The sequence below is a fragment of the Anser brachyrhynchus genome, assembly GCF_964034855.1.
Source record: "Anser brachyrhynchus genome assembly, chromosome: 5".
NCBI lineage: Eukaryota > Metazoa > Chordata > Aves > Anseriformes > Anatidae > Anser > Anser brachyrhynchus.
In genome coordinates, this window is record NC_137699.1 from 24,194,889 (window position 1) to 24,211,219 (window position 16,331).

General features: G+C 40.7%; 1 protein-coding gene across 4 annotated transcripts in view; it reads left to right on the forward strand.

The window, feature by feature from the left end:
• The first annotated feature begins 402 nt into the window (after positions 1-402).
• Positions 403-16,331, forward strand: part of STXBP6 (syntaxin binding protein 6) — a 113,495-nt gene continuing 97,566 nt past the window's right edge. The window contains exon 1 of one of the 4 annotated variants that reach the window (XM_080593566.1): positions 403-887. The gene's annotated coding sequence lies outside the window, so the exon portion shown is untranslated. Of the gene's footprint in view, positions 888-976; positions 1,378-15,397; positions 15,640-16,331 lie in introns of those variants that run through there. The other 3 variants (XM_080593563.1, XM_080593565.1, XM_080593564.1) reach the window with 3 other exon arrangements.

The window sequence follows — 16,331 nt, forward strand, 5'->3', positions numbered from 1 at the left end:
TGCCACCGTGAAGAGTGGCAGCAGTCCCAGCTCCGTGGCATGGGGCCGGGCACCTCATAGCACCAGGAGCGGAGCGTGTGGCGACAAACTTTGCTTCCAGCCTCGATCTCTGGCTGTGGGCCGGGGTCTGATGCTCCAGCAGAACGTGATGGCGCTGCCTTCGGGGTCCCAGTGTGAGCCTGAGTAGTCGCTCCCATACTTTCCCGACGGAAGGTTCCCCGCCGGTGTTTCTTTCCGTGCTGTTGTTCCACCTGGGGGCCGTTTGGGCAGGCAGAGCCCGCCCCACACTGCCGGTACTCTGTGACAGCGAGCGAGCGCGCTCCAGTTTTCCTGCGAAACTCACGAGAGCGCTAAAAGGCTGCTTTACCGAGTTTTTCGGTAAAGAAGGCTGCTTTAGCGAGTAACTCCGCTCCGCAGCTTTGTCCGCCCGAACTCCAGCAGCCGGGGCTCGGCCCTGAGGTTGCCCAGCGGGGCTCCTTTGTCCCCTCCCCGCCGGCAGGTCCCAAACTCTGGTCCCGGCGCGTTGGTTTCCTCCCGTGGCCCGGAGCCGCTTCCTGTCCCCGCGGCCGCCACCTCCACCGCGCAGCGCCCGCCGCGCCGCCGGTTCGAGGCCGGCCCGGGCCGGGGCCGGGACCGGGGCCGGGGCCGAGGGCGGGTGCCTGCCGGCCGGCGGGGTTCCGTCTGTCGGTCGGCGGGGGTCCGTCGGTCGGCGGGCGGCGCGGATTGGCGCAGCCGGCGCACGTGGGGCCGCCCTCACGCCTCGGCGCTGGCAGCGCGGCGGCTGCCGCCGCGGGAGATCCGTGCGGGGCGGCGCGGCACCCGGCCGCGGGGAGGAGGGCGGCGGGCCCCAGCCGAGCCGAGCCGAGCCCAGCCCAGCCGGCACGAAGGTGAGCGGGGGGCGGCCGCGGCGCGCTGGGGGATCCCCGGGGGGAGCCCGGCAGGCTGGGCTCTCGGAGCACACCCCAAAACCTGCGCAGCGCCGGCGGCGGGGCTCCCCGGGTTCCCCCCGGTGAGCTGCTCCGAGGGGTGGAGGGCGGCGTACAGCCGGCCGGGAGCGTTCAGAGGGGTCTGCTGGGCTGCTTCCAGCTGGTGTTTAGGGGTAACCTTCACAGCCCGGGGGAGCCGCCGCCGCTGCCCTCCCTGCTTTCTGTTCTAGGCGGCTCTGTTAATGGGAAAGTAAAACTTGGAGCGCCTGGCTGCTTTTATCGGCATCGCTGTGCCACGGGCGCTGCTGAAGTCCGAAGTTCGAGGAAATATTGACCTCTATTTACAGAAACGTGCCGGTCTGTTTTCACCTCGTCTTGCCCTCTGTCAGGCAGAGGAGTTTGCGTTTTGCGAGTTGCATCCCTTTCAGAAGCCCTGCGTCTTTCCATAAATGTAAGCGAGCTTTCGGGATATCTCCAGCTTGGCTGTTTTCCCTTTATGAGTCAGAAATAGTGTTACAGCTTTTCATTGCTTGAACGGGATCCACAGCCCCGTGGCATTCCTTCTAAGAGTTTTAAGAGTTCCTGCTCACGTGGTGGGAATAATCTGGCATCTCTTTGTGTTTGGCATTACTGAGGACGGGAGCAATCCTTTCTCGTCGTGCAAGGCTGGAGGATGTCAGTGTAGTGTCTCGGTTCTCTTTGGATTGCAACATCTCCAGGCTGCAGCATCTAGCTACGGAGGAGATCTCGGTGCCCTGCCATCCCTCTCAAAAGAGAGGGGTAAACAGACAGCACTGAAATTGCACCTTGGTGGTGATGTACTCTTTTTTTTTTTTTTTAGCAAGCCATAGGTCGCTTTTCCTTATATCTCATTTCCAAGCACCCCTTGGCTCTTGAATTGTTCAGTGAGTGTAGTTGTCTGCTTTAAAGAGTCCTTGAAAACCACGAATGTGGTGGGCTCTGAAGTAACGAACACAAAAGACATGTTTGGGATAGCTTGAATGAATAATCACGATGATGAGTTGTTTTCTTCCACCCCCCAATGAAATACAGTTTTATAGCTTCTTGCCTCTAGGAAGAATGATCCTCCTTAGGGAAGATGGTAATCTGCTTGATACATTACTGGAGAAAAGGTCTCTTTCAGTAAAATGTTTAAGGGTCTTTCTACCTGGGGGGATGCAGTTACGGCGTAGTTGTGCCACCCTAATTTCCCTTGTGCACATTCTTGATTTACATTAAGAATATGCCTTAAAAGTCGGATGCTACCTTTAAAGATGCACTAAATTAAATAAAGGAAAAAAGAAGTACTGTGATGTTTTCAGGGCAGGGTGAAAGCACTCCTTTGGGAGTTAGCCCAAGCACCATTTTGTGATAGCTTTCTCAGGTGAAGGAATTGCCAGGTGGAAAAAATCTTGAGGAACTGTGCTATGGAAAGTAGGTGTTCTTTTACCACTGCGTAGGAGTGTTTGCTGTGGGCACTGAGACTGCTTTAAGTCACATACATTGATTTCACATCTCCATTTGCTTTATCTTCGCATTCCTGAGTGTCCCCTCCATGCGCAGTCTGGATCTGAACACCTTGAGTTAGGGAGGCATGATGAGAATGCAGTGAAGTGTGCCATGGAAGGCCCAGGGGTGGTAACTGCTTAGGGCTTTTTTTCTAGGTGTGGATTCAGATCATCTCACCTTTTTTTTGTGCATGTGTGATTTTTTTAGGAAGTAAGGATGTATTGAAAATAAGCTAACTGTAAAATCCTTAGTATGAAGGGGTTTTTGTCCCCTCCCAATTGTGTATTTGTTTATTACGTAGGCTACTCATACTAGAAGCTCACTCTTAAATAAGAACTCCTCAGTAGATACTTTGTACTGTTGTTAGTGGATTAGAGTGTAAATTTTAGAGAACTTAAAAGTACCTTTTATCAAAAATGTGCAGTTTTTAAAAAATATGGGGCATAGAAGATCTATGTTGTATTATGAATAAAATCCTGTAAAAACAGATTCTATAGGGCAGTAGCCGTAGGTCCGTTTTTTGAAGGAGGTAAGCTGTCTGAATAATAGTGCATTTGTTCTTTCTTTCTCTTTTCATCCTCTGTAACTTAATGTTCCTTTTCAGTGTACAGCTGGTAAGTTAGCCTTGCCAAGGTTGTACAAAAGTGTTTTAACCACAGTTTTGGAAGCCAGTGTTTGGATAACATGATGATAGATGACAAATTAATTTCTCCTGTTTTTAACCAAACAGGAATGCTCTAGCTAATGTGTATACAGAGACAAATCAAGTCCTTCAAGAGAACACTTAATTTTCATAGCCCTTGATTGGCAGTCTGTAGTGACGTTGGGGATTTGAAAAATGGATGAACTAAAAAGCTGTGGCATTAATTTTTATCATAGCCAGATATGCCAGTAAATTCATTAATACACTTTTGGATATGACTGCAGCATGCAGTACTGTGTTAACTCTATATAAGTGTGTCTAAATTTATGTGTTTGGTTTATTTCTTGTAGTTTGGAGTCAGGATACACAGACTGGGGCTAATCTAAACTAGGATCTTACCAGTGCTAATGAATATTACCTGATTGTTTTTGGTAGTTTGTAGTATAACATGGGTTCTATAACTTGGTTCTACAAGTCTTTAATTGAGAATAAGTAAACCTTTTTTTTTATTTTTGAAGAAGTATGCTGGTATCTGAGATAAATTTCTTAAATAATAACATCAATTACAAACAATATGTTAACAAGAGACGGCAAAGGCAATAAATGTCATAGAGCATTTGAACTCTCATTTAAGTGGGGAAACTCTGGTTTAAGGGGACAAGGAAAGGGCAATGCCTCCTATTCCTGCCTTTTTCCCTTTTTTTTTTTTTTTTCCACTCCTCTGACTAAAGTGCTACCTCAGAAATGAATGATGGTTTCTCAGGAAGCAAATGTATTTTTAAGGCTATATATAGCAGAAATAAACTTGTGAAATGTATTCACTGGGTAATAGAGGGAAGAACAGACACTAGACAATTTTTCAAAATCAGTGCATTCAAACTCTTTCAGACTCCTGATACCTCCCTCCATCCCCAGAGGTCGTCTTCTGGAAATCTGTTTTCTTTCTCCCGTATACATTTCTTGAATACCCAGTTGAGTTTTGTCATACACTGTTTGTTGTGACAGCCCAGACTACGTAGCTGAGCATTAAGGTAAAGCTCAGGCATGCTTTTCCATCCCAATCTTAGGCAGACATCCCCTGCACCTGAGTTCTTTGACTTTGAAACACAGAATGATGCTGTGGGGCTTCTTTGTCACAAGTATGAGAGATCCTAATTCCTTGCCAATTAGGATTGCATGACCGTAGATTAGCTCAAGAGTGTTTTCTTTTCCTCCTTTCCCTTCCATATTTTTTCTTAGGCAAATAGTATTGGGAAAGGCGTCTTGGCCATCCTTGAGTGCTGCAAGTATGGGAGCAGTTTGGACTGCAGTGCTCCTGGAAGGGTGGGTTGTAGTCTTTGGAAGATTTCATAGACGTTGGATTTTTTTATGCTTGGAAGATCTACCTTTGACAATGTTAAAGCAAACATATTTAACTTCTGAATTTTATATGCAGATTTCAGTTAGTGATAATACAGCTACAGTAGCCCAAGGGAAAAAATCTAGACATTTCTGATCTGTAACATTTTGATTTCCGTAATAAAATAAGGATTATGAGAGCTCAGGATTGCTCAGCAGAGCAAAATTCATACCAGTGGTTATGAACATGAGTTATTAAAGGTTTTAGTGTCATGAGCTGATATAGATCAAAGTCCAGCACTTAAAGGCGTTTCTTTCTTGCCCTTTAAACTTGGTTCTTTTCTTGCTGTGAGCATGAGAACAGTGCTAGCTCCAGGAGTTTTCTTCTTTTCTGTTCTTTTTTTTTTTTTTTTTTTCCCCTGTGCCTTGACAGAATAGCTGGCATGGTAAACTTTAGACACTTTCCTGTCATTATCTTTTCCTAGAGATCGCATGTGATTTTACATCTGTGAAGTTTCCAAGTAGCATAAAACTCAAGTGATGTAATTACAGCCAGATCTGTTAATAACAGGGGGGAAAAAACAAATTATATATGTCTGTATGAAACACTTCAGATGGAGAGACTTTGCAAAACAGTTTTCAAGGTAGGTTCAGTTTGTCTCGTTTCCACATAAACCAGTTCGGCTAAACCTGCCTCAGTAATAAATAGTAAATGTGCATGGAGAGGAGTTAACCAACTCCCACTCCAGTTAAACTGAATCAAAACTAACCTGGTTAAGTGATGTATAAAGTTGTGCTGGAAACAGTTCATTTTGCTTGAAGCATTGCTATAAAGCCAGAAATACAATTTTTATAAAATTTGGTGTTTGCCTGTAGTTAATCTGTGAAAAAAGTCCTGTAAGTGCTTTTCCTTTCTTCTTGGTAGCTCTGCTGGCCAACAAGCTTGTTATTTATGGATTTTAGTTGTGGGTCTCCTTTTCACAGATGATTCTTTGCTATACATGCAGGCTGTCAGAAAGCATTTTTTATATCTTGCAATTAGTTGATTACAGAATGAAAACAGTAATTCCCTAATTTTGCTTACTTTTTTTTTTTTCAGGATTGTTAAAGTACAAAATTGGAAAGTGTTTCAGTTCCACTTAACCTTGCTGGTGTAATTTTGAGGAAGGGAAGAGCAAACATTTGGCCATGTGTAATACACACTTGGAAACTCCCTCTTGGCAGTTAGAAGTTCAAGGATGTTAACAAGCTGTCTCTTGAATCATTTGCTTTGTGGGCCATTATGCAAGGACATCGACTTGCCCTCTTGATTTAAAGATGCTTAGGTCATCATTAGTAGTAGTATAGAGAAAGAAAAGATATAATCAATTACTGGCAGATTTCAGATGGTGGATTTCTGTGAGTTCATTTAGTTTCTTGAACTTGTATGGCAGGTTCCTAATGCTGCAATAAAGAGCATCCAAATATTCTGATATGCCCAGAGGTTAGTGACTAGTCTGTTAGCAACTGTGTGATTTCTGTATAAAACACTTCAATTAGTTTTGTATGGGAATTCATTCACCGTGGGTTAACAAACAGTTCTGTACTCTAACATTATACACTTGGTTACTCTGTGGGACGCACTGTTGGGGCCTGAGTCTTTCAGGCATGGTGCATTGGAGAACAGACGGATTGTCAAAGGAGGTGTGCTCCACTTACTCCGAGCAATGCAAAGGACTTCTTACTGGCTTCCTGGTGGCCCTCAGATCCTTGCTGATATACAGCTTCTGTACCTTTTGTTGTTACCAGTTCTTTCTTCCCTGAATGCAAGTTAGGTGATGCAGAGAGACAAAAAATTGTCTGGTGTCAGTATGCGTCTTTCCACTGGGAATGACCAATAAAAGAACATGTCTTCAGCTGTCTTTTGTCTTTGAAAGTCAGGTTTAGAGGTAGATATCAAAACTCAGAATTCGCACCTTAGTTTTGTTATTTTAAAATATATATCTACACAAAAGTGATTGCCTGAAGAAAGCAATCTGACTTAAAAACATAGAAAGGAAGATCTCAGAATCACAGACTGGTTGAAGCTGGAAGAGACCTTTGGAGGTCATCTTGTCCAGCCCCCCTGATTGGTTCTAGTTTCTGAGATGATTGGAATTTTCTTATCATACCTTTCTCTTTAGAAGAAAAGCTGTGCTAAGATTAGCTTTTGTTTGTTTTGTAGGATGTTGAAAGGAAATTGGTATTTGTAAATTTCGATGTTGACTGGTTAAGATGGAATAACAAACCTAAAAGGTTTTGTTTTGTTCTTTTCCCATTGCTTTGTATACAGACTGCCAACTGAGGTCAGGGAGGCATTCACAAACAGCGTGGAGTTTTAATTTACTAGATCTGAAAATTTCTGAAGTTACCATTTTTTTTCTGAGCCATCTTAAACTGGGAACTTTCCTTATACCACAGGTGCCTTTCAGAAACAGTAATGTTATTTCCCTCCTGCCTCCCTGTGGCTTCTGACCTTAATGTGTTGCTCTAATGTTAGGAGGTTGCATTAACAATCCACGTTATATTAAAAGTGGCGGAAGAGTGATTCCATTTCTAGGCAGAATTAATGAAGTTCTTAGTTAATAGACCTGAAACTTCTGAAGCTGTGAAATAAACAAATTATTTATTTTTATCTCATTCAATGCAGATGTTCAATTACAATATCAACACACTTTCAGTGTGCCTTTTGGGGAAGGATTATTTTTGACTGATTTTAATCCAACCTAACAAAGAATGAAAACGTGTGTCAGTTGTTCACTTAAATTTTAAGAACATCAGTTTCACCATAGCCTATATATACTTGCAGCTGTTGAGAAGTGAGTGTCAGAGCAGCAAAGAATGGTTCAGTGCTTTATCAGGTGCTGGATACTTCCTGCATCATTGGTAACGTAGCAAGGTTTGTATTTGAAAAATGCAACCCAAAGTGAATATGTATGTGTTTTTAATATTTTTTTCTGTACGACAAACTAATTTGAGTACATTATGTTAGCAGACGGAGGTTGCTTTAAGGTAAGATATTTAGGTCACTTTCAGTTTACCAGGGCCTGAAGTATACATTCATAATTGGTTGTGGACAATTCTGACTTAACTCTTATGGAAATTAAAGAAGAGGCTGTAGTTGACTGGGAACTGAACATAGCACCTGGGCGTTTCATCCTGTGGAGTTGCTTCACTTTTCTAGCTCCTATGGTTTTAGGTAGGTTGCAGGCAGTACTTTAGTATGTAAATATGGGACTAAGTGATACACATTTTTCAAATGCTAAGATGGTAGTTATATAATCTGTTTTTGAAATACCCAAATATAAGATTAAGGATTGTTCTCACAATGATGACTTGTATCATACGAAGGTCTTCATTACCCTGTAATAGAAACAAAGTGCGTTTGTGGTTCAGTCTGTGCTTAAAACTTGAGTCTTTTATGTCAGGCCTTGCCTTGCACTGCGTGTTATGAGTTTACACTGTGGCACCTAATTATCCCCTGGTCTATGGTGTCTGTGTTTCCTGTCTAGTCAGTGGAAGTAGTTGGAAGCCTTAAGGGCATGAATTGGAGCTTTGTAGTGTTTCACAAAATAGTAATGGCGTTACTTCAGTAAGAAGTGTGAGAAAGCATGGGCAGAAATAGCTTTTATGTGAGTTGGGAATAATCACAGAATCGTTAAGGTTGGAAAAGACTGGGTTCTGTCCTGTTTACACATCTTAGCCCACCACTCTCCGTGTAAGCCCCAAGTTGATACTGAATTGTGAGTGGTTCTTGCTCCCAGCCCTGTGGATCAACTGCTGGGCAACATCTCTGTTTGAGCTGGGAAAGCCTTATGAAGGTAAGAGAATTCATTGATCTGTGAAACTTCTTTGGATGATACTAGGACCAGTAATTTATATTTAATGCGTTGATGGGATCTCAGATATTATGTTTAATATTTTAAAATAAAAGTAAAACCATTATGTCTTGTAGTATTTTCACTATAAGCACTGATCTGACAGAACATTAATATACCAGCTCTTATAGGAGTGAGAAACTAAAAGCTTATACTTTGATTAAGGAATTCAGTAAATGTGAGCTTTGTATAGGGCACCCTTAGATCATCAGAAGAATCAAGTAAAAGACAGATAGTTTCAGGTTCTGTTCAGTTGCTAGGCAGTGTTTCAATTTGGGGGGCAAACAGCATGTGGTTAAAATTTTAAACACTGGTAGCTTTTTTTTTTTCTTTACAAATCATGAGCCTTAGCCTTCTAAAAAGAGAACTTTAAAGATACCAGATGAGAGCTGGTAAATATCTTGATACTATCATCTTATTTTCCATAAAAGAAAAAAAAATGTGTACACATGATATGTGTACACACACACATTAGTCTTAGTCACAGGTAAAATAAAACTGCTTTTTTTTTCAGTGCTGTCATTGTGAAAGAGCCATTGATAGTTTTGAATGGAAGAGTAAGTGCTTATGATGGGTCTTGTGAACTCCTTTGCTGTGGTTCTGTGGGTCCAATCCTACTCCTAGTTACTTGTGTATTAATCTACTAACTCTTCTTCTTACAGAAGTGACTACTTATGCATGATAGTGTGCAGAGGTCTGGGCTTAGGTAAAGCTTGATTCTGGAGTGTAATTACAATGCTCTCCCGTGGTTATTAGGTGGGTGACAAGAATGTTTGCAACTCTGCTTCCCCTCCCTCTCCACTAACTAATTAGGGAGCTGACTGCTTTGTGGATGTTTGGGTAAATGAAACCGGGAATTCTCCAGTGATATTGGACGCTCATTTATTTGATGTTTGTCCCCTATGGAAGCTTGTGAAGCAGTGTACTGTCAAGATGCTGAGTTATTGTGCGATTAGATGTTTGTTTTGAATAGTAATAGCTGAAGTGAATGATATGCAATCTTCAAATTATCTACCTGAAACCTTGGAGAGACTTTAAATACCGCTTTTTTGTGTGTGCAGAAATAATATTGTTATTCATTCAAAAGCTAGCTATGTACAGTTTGGGATTTGTTCTTTGTTTTGTATTGATTTACTGGGAAAAGTGAAGGAGGGGGTTGTCTTTGCCAGCAGTCCAGGTAGCACTTTGAATGCTAAGTGGGGCTTCCCTACAGCCCTCCTCCGGAGGAGAAGTAATGGGGCTGAGGAATGCGGCTGTGCAACACGTAGTCTGGGTGTTCAGCAGTGGCTGTCACCTGGGGTTGCACAAGTGCTTCCCAAATGCCAAGTTTTTCAATACATCTGGGAGCTAGGTGTGGTTAGCCCCAGTTTACTGCTGAAGTGCATGACCTTACGTGAGTTGTTTAAGGTCATGCCACTTCAGTGGTAAAACTGCGATCATAATCCATCATTCTTTTTCCATTTTTAAAGATTGCCAGTGTATCAGACTTCATTTTTATCTTTTTAAGCAATTCAGTAAAAGACTTTTGAAGTCCCTTGGTATTTGAAGCCGTGGACTTACGCCATGTAGAACCTTGCCCAGTTGATGATACAAACTTCTTCCCTTTTCCATTTTATAACAAAACAGTTATTTATGTTTCTAGACTAAAATAGGCAATGGTGTATATGGACTACTACATTTCCGGCCTCTCTTTGCATGTATCTGCTGTATTTTGCTCTGTAGTCTGACATACTTTGTGTAGGTACCCTGCACAAGAAGAAATGAATTTCACAGGTGCAGCAATAAAAGCCACCCATGTGAACACTTAGGTGTGGGTATTTCTTAGTGATTTGTTCCTGATTTGGTAGCCGGAGTTAAAGGAGTGCATTTGTTTACTTCCTGCTGTTGACACAGCAGTAAATCCAGAGTTAGCTTTCCGTATGTTCCCTCCATTACGCAGATGTAAGTCATGTTCTTGTGACATAGGTTTCCCTGAACTTCAAGACATGTTTTGAAGTTAGTCTCATGCTTTGATATGAGAGCTCATATTCATTTTTGGTTTGTTTCAAACCCATCCCTTCCAAAAGGTGGCATGAGAAAGATGTGACAGTTTCTCTCCTTCCAATATTGAAAAGGAATCCTGCTTTCCTGAAAGGGTGAAAAATGTATTTTTGCTGGTAGCGAGAGAGAAATATCCTTCTTATTTCATTATGTGTGCTAACCTGAGAGTACTGGGGATCAAAAAAGTTTGGCCTGAATGGTGATGCAATGTCTTGTAATAAGCTCATCTGAATAAATGGTTCTGAAAATGGCAGAGATACTACAGGACTTTGAGAAAATACAGCAGTCCCACTGAAAACACAACTGAGATGGAAGGAGGTGAGAATTCAGTACCTCAGGAACACAAGACAAGTGCATGATAAGCCTTTTTCACACTGAGGTGTGGAAGCTGGTAGGGCTGTGTATCTGACTAATGAACCAGTGGCACTGGTTCAGCTGTCCTCCTCAGCAAGGATTATTCCCATGACCTAGGCCTGCGTGTTACCCTGCCTAATCTCGCTCTTAACGTCTTCAGCCCTTATAATTTTTGCTACTCTTTCAATATTTCTCATCATTCCGTTTTGTTCTCATCTTTTAGTCTTTTGTATGTGAATCATCAGCCTGCTCTCTTTCAGACCTTATTTAGTGGTCCCCTGTGCCTTCTTAAAGGACTTTGTATGTGTGTATTTCCCTGTTATGTTTCACCTTGAGCATAAAATTCTGCATCTGTGGAGAGAAGATTTTGACTAGAGATTGATTCTTCCATTGACAAGTTAGTTCTCTCCTCTCCTCCTTTTTTCTTTTCCTTATCTAAATCACCATACTTCTTCAGCTTATCTTGAATGCTGTCTTTTGGGAAGGGGAGAATGTGACTTCTTCTCTAGCTCTTCGTTTCTCTGTAGTTTTCACTTCTCTTCCCCTTCACAAAATTTCTTTTTTCTTTCTTGTGTGCGTTGCATACTTTAAATGAAACAAAGTTGTTGGTGATAAGGGATGGAAGGCAAGTGTTCTGTAAATACCACTGTGGTACATTCTGTTTCTTTCCAGATATGCTACACTGTGGCAGGAGGATGTGAAATATTTTACACTCATTGAGTAAATAGTAGCTGTTAAAAATAAACACCTTTATCCAGGTCTGGGTAGCTTTTTCTAGAAAATCCTTAAACAAAAAGCTGGGAGAAGTATGTATAGAGTAAGGGGTTGAATTTGAGAATGCAGAATGGACAGAGGGCCCTGGAGATACGTTAGATAGGTAACTAATGGTTGTTCCTTCTGCTATATTGGAGCAAAGGAAGTCAATGCAGTGCTAGTGTGGAAAGATGAAGATATAAATAAATGTTTGTTAAAGGAAAAGACAAATTTGGGATGGTGAGTGTTTTTTTTGCCTCCAAGTGGAGTGTTTACAAGTCTAAGATAGTATGTACTTTAATATCATGCAGAGTATTCTCTATCTATAAAGCCTAAAATTGGATTAATGCAGATTTAAAGGCAAGAGAAATAGATCCATTAGTTATGTTTTAATCTTTCATTGAAAGGAGCAATTGATTTCATTGTAAGATTATCTGTATCACAAGGTACAGGATGCTGAATAGCTGCCTCCTGCTCTGGTTAGCTTTTTCTCTTGTTCCAGGAAGTCTGAGCACTTTAAACACTGTTGATATATTCATCATACTTACAGATTTTTATTAAGAAAATTCCTATTTGTTACCCTTAACAATTTATTTTACCATACATATGTAAATTAATTAGACATTATCCATTTCTTAGACTTCTGCTTTTTTAGAGAGAAACTAATATCTTTTCCTGTCTATACTGTACTTCTTTTTGGTGTTTGATGTTTCATTTTAGTTTGAAAGATAGTCCTTATATTAAATATGAATTTTCTAAACTTAGGTATCTGTAAAAATCTTCTCTTATATAGATTATGAAGCTGAATAAAACCAATGGTCAATTTGCAGAGCTTCACTTTATTAATAGTACACAAAAGAGCTTAGAACAGAAGTAACCTGAGAACTGATAAGTTCTGGATTGATAATGTGAGTCCTGGTAAATGATTTATTGATTGGGTTGATTGAGTAAAGACACATTTTTTGTCTTTGGACTGAACAGAAAGCTGAGACAATAAGTATTTCTTGGAAGATTTATTTTGGAAGATTTTTTTCTGAAGTTTTATTAACTCTGTATCCTTACTTGATTCCAGATGGACTTTTTCAGTTCTCTTTGGGATTTCTATGAAATTGTTCTTTCTACAGCAAGCAAATAGTCTCTAGTCTCAAGTATATAAATGATGCTAGAATTGTCAAGCTGAGCGAGCAACTTAATTGAGTTGCAAAGAATTCAAAGTATGCATCTGGCTATTAGGGCCATACCCACACTTTTCTGATATCATCCTTATTTGAAAAAATCTCTGTCTCTTCACTTACTGTGCAGATGGCCATACAAAAGATTGCTCTTTCAAGAGAGAATGAAACGTCACTAGGCATAGTAGCTAAAAGCACAAAATGCACTTAACTCTGTCCTTCTCAATCTCAAAATCTCTCTGTCATGTGGATTAAGAACCAGCTCTCATACAGATGTATCTTTTGACAAAGTGATATCGTTGTAAAAATTAAATGAAATCCTTTTAAGAAGTTGCAAGAGCAATGTCTGTATTATGCTGTCTGCCTGCACTCATGTGTACCTTGCATTATAGATGCCAATTTTCCCAGAGTTGCTTGTCTTTTTTTTAACACTTTGTGTATGAAATTTTCTTGGAGAGATAGAAGATTCTCAAATGGAAGGTTCTTTAGCTCTTAAGGCATGTGTACTTTGCATATGAGACTTGTACCTTTGTTGAGGCAAATGTAGTAATGGGTGGTGGTTTTTTTTTGTTCTTTTGCTGTTGCTGGTGGGTTTTTTGAGGATAAAAAAATCTAAGCTTGGTTTTTTTTCTTTTTCTTTTTTTTTACAGAGCATTTTGGGAAGTTAACTTTGAAAATTCATTTGACTCCTTTGAAACCTTTCTAACACATAAGCAGGAATAATAGCTATATTGAAGTACTGTAACACTGGTAGTATCCCAGTTCTGTGGTGTTGGAACCTTGATGAAAAAATCAACTTCTGGAAAATTCGGTTCAGCTATAATAGTGGAGAATGGAAAAAATAAAGCATACATAAATAAGTGCATGTATCAGACCTTTAAGGGTGATGTTTAGTGGTTTTCTTTTTGAAAGTTTTTGGCTGTCTGTATGTGTGGTGATTCATCTGTGGCCTCGCTGTAGTTGTTCTGCTGGATGTAGTCTGTTATATTTTAGTTCAGCATTACTCTTCAGATATGTACTCTTCATCTACTCCGCACATAAATACTTTATTTAAAAATCATTTAATCTTTCTCGTATGTTTCAAGACTTCAATTTTGACCTCTGAGTTCCTGTTTTGTTTTGTTTTTTGCACTGTGGCTCATGAGACTGCTGTGAGGAGTGTAGGTCTTGCTCTGTTCTGATTGATGATGATGGAAGAATTCAGAAAGCTGGCTAGTTTCGTAGACTTGAAGAGTTACATTCTGTTCTTAAAATTTGTCATAATCAAATCTTAGAAAATTACAACTGTGATATTAATATAATCATTAAGGTAATGTGTAATATAATCATTAAGGTAATGTGTAAATACATATTATATCTGTGATAAGAAATATGGTTGAATCTTCCTTGCATTGGGAAAGATACTAGGAAGAGATGTTAAATGTAAACACTTGTCTTTAATGCTTTAAATATCTGTCCAAAGATCTCTGAGGAATTTTTCCGGTTGATGCACATAGTGGGCACAGAACATCATTAACCTTTGTCATGCTTTTAGCCCAGCAGGCAGCTAATTACCACACAGCCTCTTACTCACTTCCCCACAGTGGGGTTGGAGAGAGAATCAGAAAGGTAAAGTGCAAGAACTCATGGGCTGAGACGAAGACAGTTTACTAGGTAAAGCAAAAGCTGCACACACCAGCAAAGCAAGCTCAGGAATTCATTTTCTACTTCCCATCGGCAGGCAGGGGTTCAGCCACTCCCAGGAAAGCAGGCCTCATCTCACATAATGGTTCCTTGGAAAGGCAAGCTCCATCCCTCCAGACATTTCCGTCTCCTTTTCTTTCCCCCAGCTGTTATTGCTGAGCATGTCACCGTGTGGCGTGAGACATCCCTGCGGCCAGTCTGTCAGCTGTCCTGGCTGTGTCCCCTCCAGCTCCTGGTGCACCCCCAGCCTTCCTACTGGCAAGGCAGCACAAGAATCTGAAATGTCCTTGGCTCTGTGTGAGCACTGCTCTGCAGCAACTAGAGCATTGCTGTGCTATCACGACTATTTTCATTCGGAATTCAAAACACAACATCATACCAGCCTCTGCAAAGAAAACTAGTTCTATTTTAGCCAAAAACATGACAACCTTAACAAGACTTCTTCATATAGAACAGGATCCTGGCTCTCTGATGAATGCATGATAGTTCAGGGTTCTCTTCCTCTCAAAGAAAGATATTTCTCTGTTCTTAAAAGTCTGTCCTGTCCCCATTGCAGGCTTGTCTTCCTGTGAAAATATAGGAGTTCTCTTCTTTTCTTTCTTCCTATTCGAATTTCCTTCTCCTTATCCTGGTCATGCAACTGAGTTACTTTTATCTACTTTTCCCTCCCTTCGCCAAATTTCACTTTAGAAAGGATGGTTAAGAAGACTGTAGTTGCAGCAGGATGCTACTCAGATTACAGCATGATTATTCTGAAATTTTATTACTAAAAAGAAGACTTTAAATTAAAAGAAAAAAGAGTGTTGAGCTATCAGCACAAATGTACAGAATGATGTTTAAGATGGTATAGAGTATCATGCATGTTAAGGTGAAGAATATTGATCGCAAAAGAATATTAACAACAGTAATTGCAATAGGATTTTAACAATTCTAGAAGTTTCTAGCTTATGAAAACTTAGTTGAAAATGCTTTTGTTTTGACTTCAGCTTACATTCTTACAGCTGTTTGCCCTTCTCGCTGTACCCTGATAGTGCTCAAAAATCCCTGAGTTGAGCCATTTTTCTTCCCTTTCAGAAAAGAACAGAGAAGACAATTGTTTTGTATGAACACAGCTCTAGTACTGCGTACATGGAAATACTAGATCTGAATTGTTCTTACTGCAGTTGTGAGAAGGCACCAAAGCAGTAAATTCTATTGTACGACAGCAAAGACAGCTAAAGGACAGTAAACATTTGGGTTTTCTCTAGAATCTGATGTGTGTTGTTTATTTAACAAGGCTTCATGCTTTTGGAGTGGAATAGTGGGGAACTTGGGGCAATTCTACGGTAAGTAGCAATTTGAGTTTCCATGTATACCTTCCTCTTTTTTTTTTTTTTTAAACCTTGGACTTGCTGGTTGTCAAATATCTTGCAGCAGTTAATGTATTTACAAAAGGCAGAAGGAATACCACATACATCTTGAATGCTTAGCAAACATTTGTCCTTTACTTTAGACAAGCTCACAAGTGTCAGAATAAACTTATAAGGCTCCAAATGTGCTGATATACTAAAAGCATTAGTAACCTCAACAGGAACACAGCTGTACAAAAGCATCTGAATATTATCCTTCCATGAAAGGAAGGAAGCTAAACTATAAAATAACATATGTATTTTACCTACACTGCTGCATAGGGTCACTGCAAAACAATCCTTCTGAGTTGGGTTGTAGGCAATGTCAAAATGATAGGAAGTTCTGTAGGTATGCATGGTGAAGGAGTACCCCTGTTACTGACAACTTTTTCTCTGCAAAACAGGGAAATCCAGTTTGAACTACTGAAAGAACTGGGGTAGGCACAGTTCTCCTGGCTTCTTGAGAAATAAGATTCTGAGGAGGACAAGTTGTCCTTCTAGAAGGCAGAGAAAACCTAGTTGCGTTAGAAGGACCTAGTTTTTCCTGTCTGTCTGTGAAATGTAACTAGCATCTCTGCAGTTCAAGGAAGGAGAAGAGAGAATTGGACAACATCTTTGTGAGAGCTGCG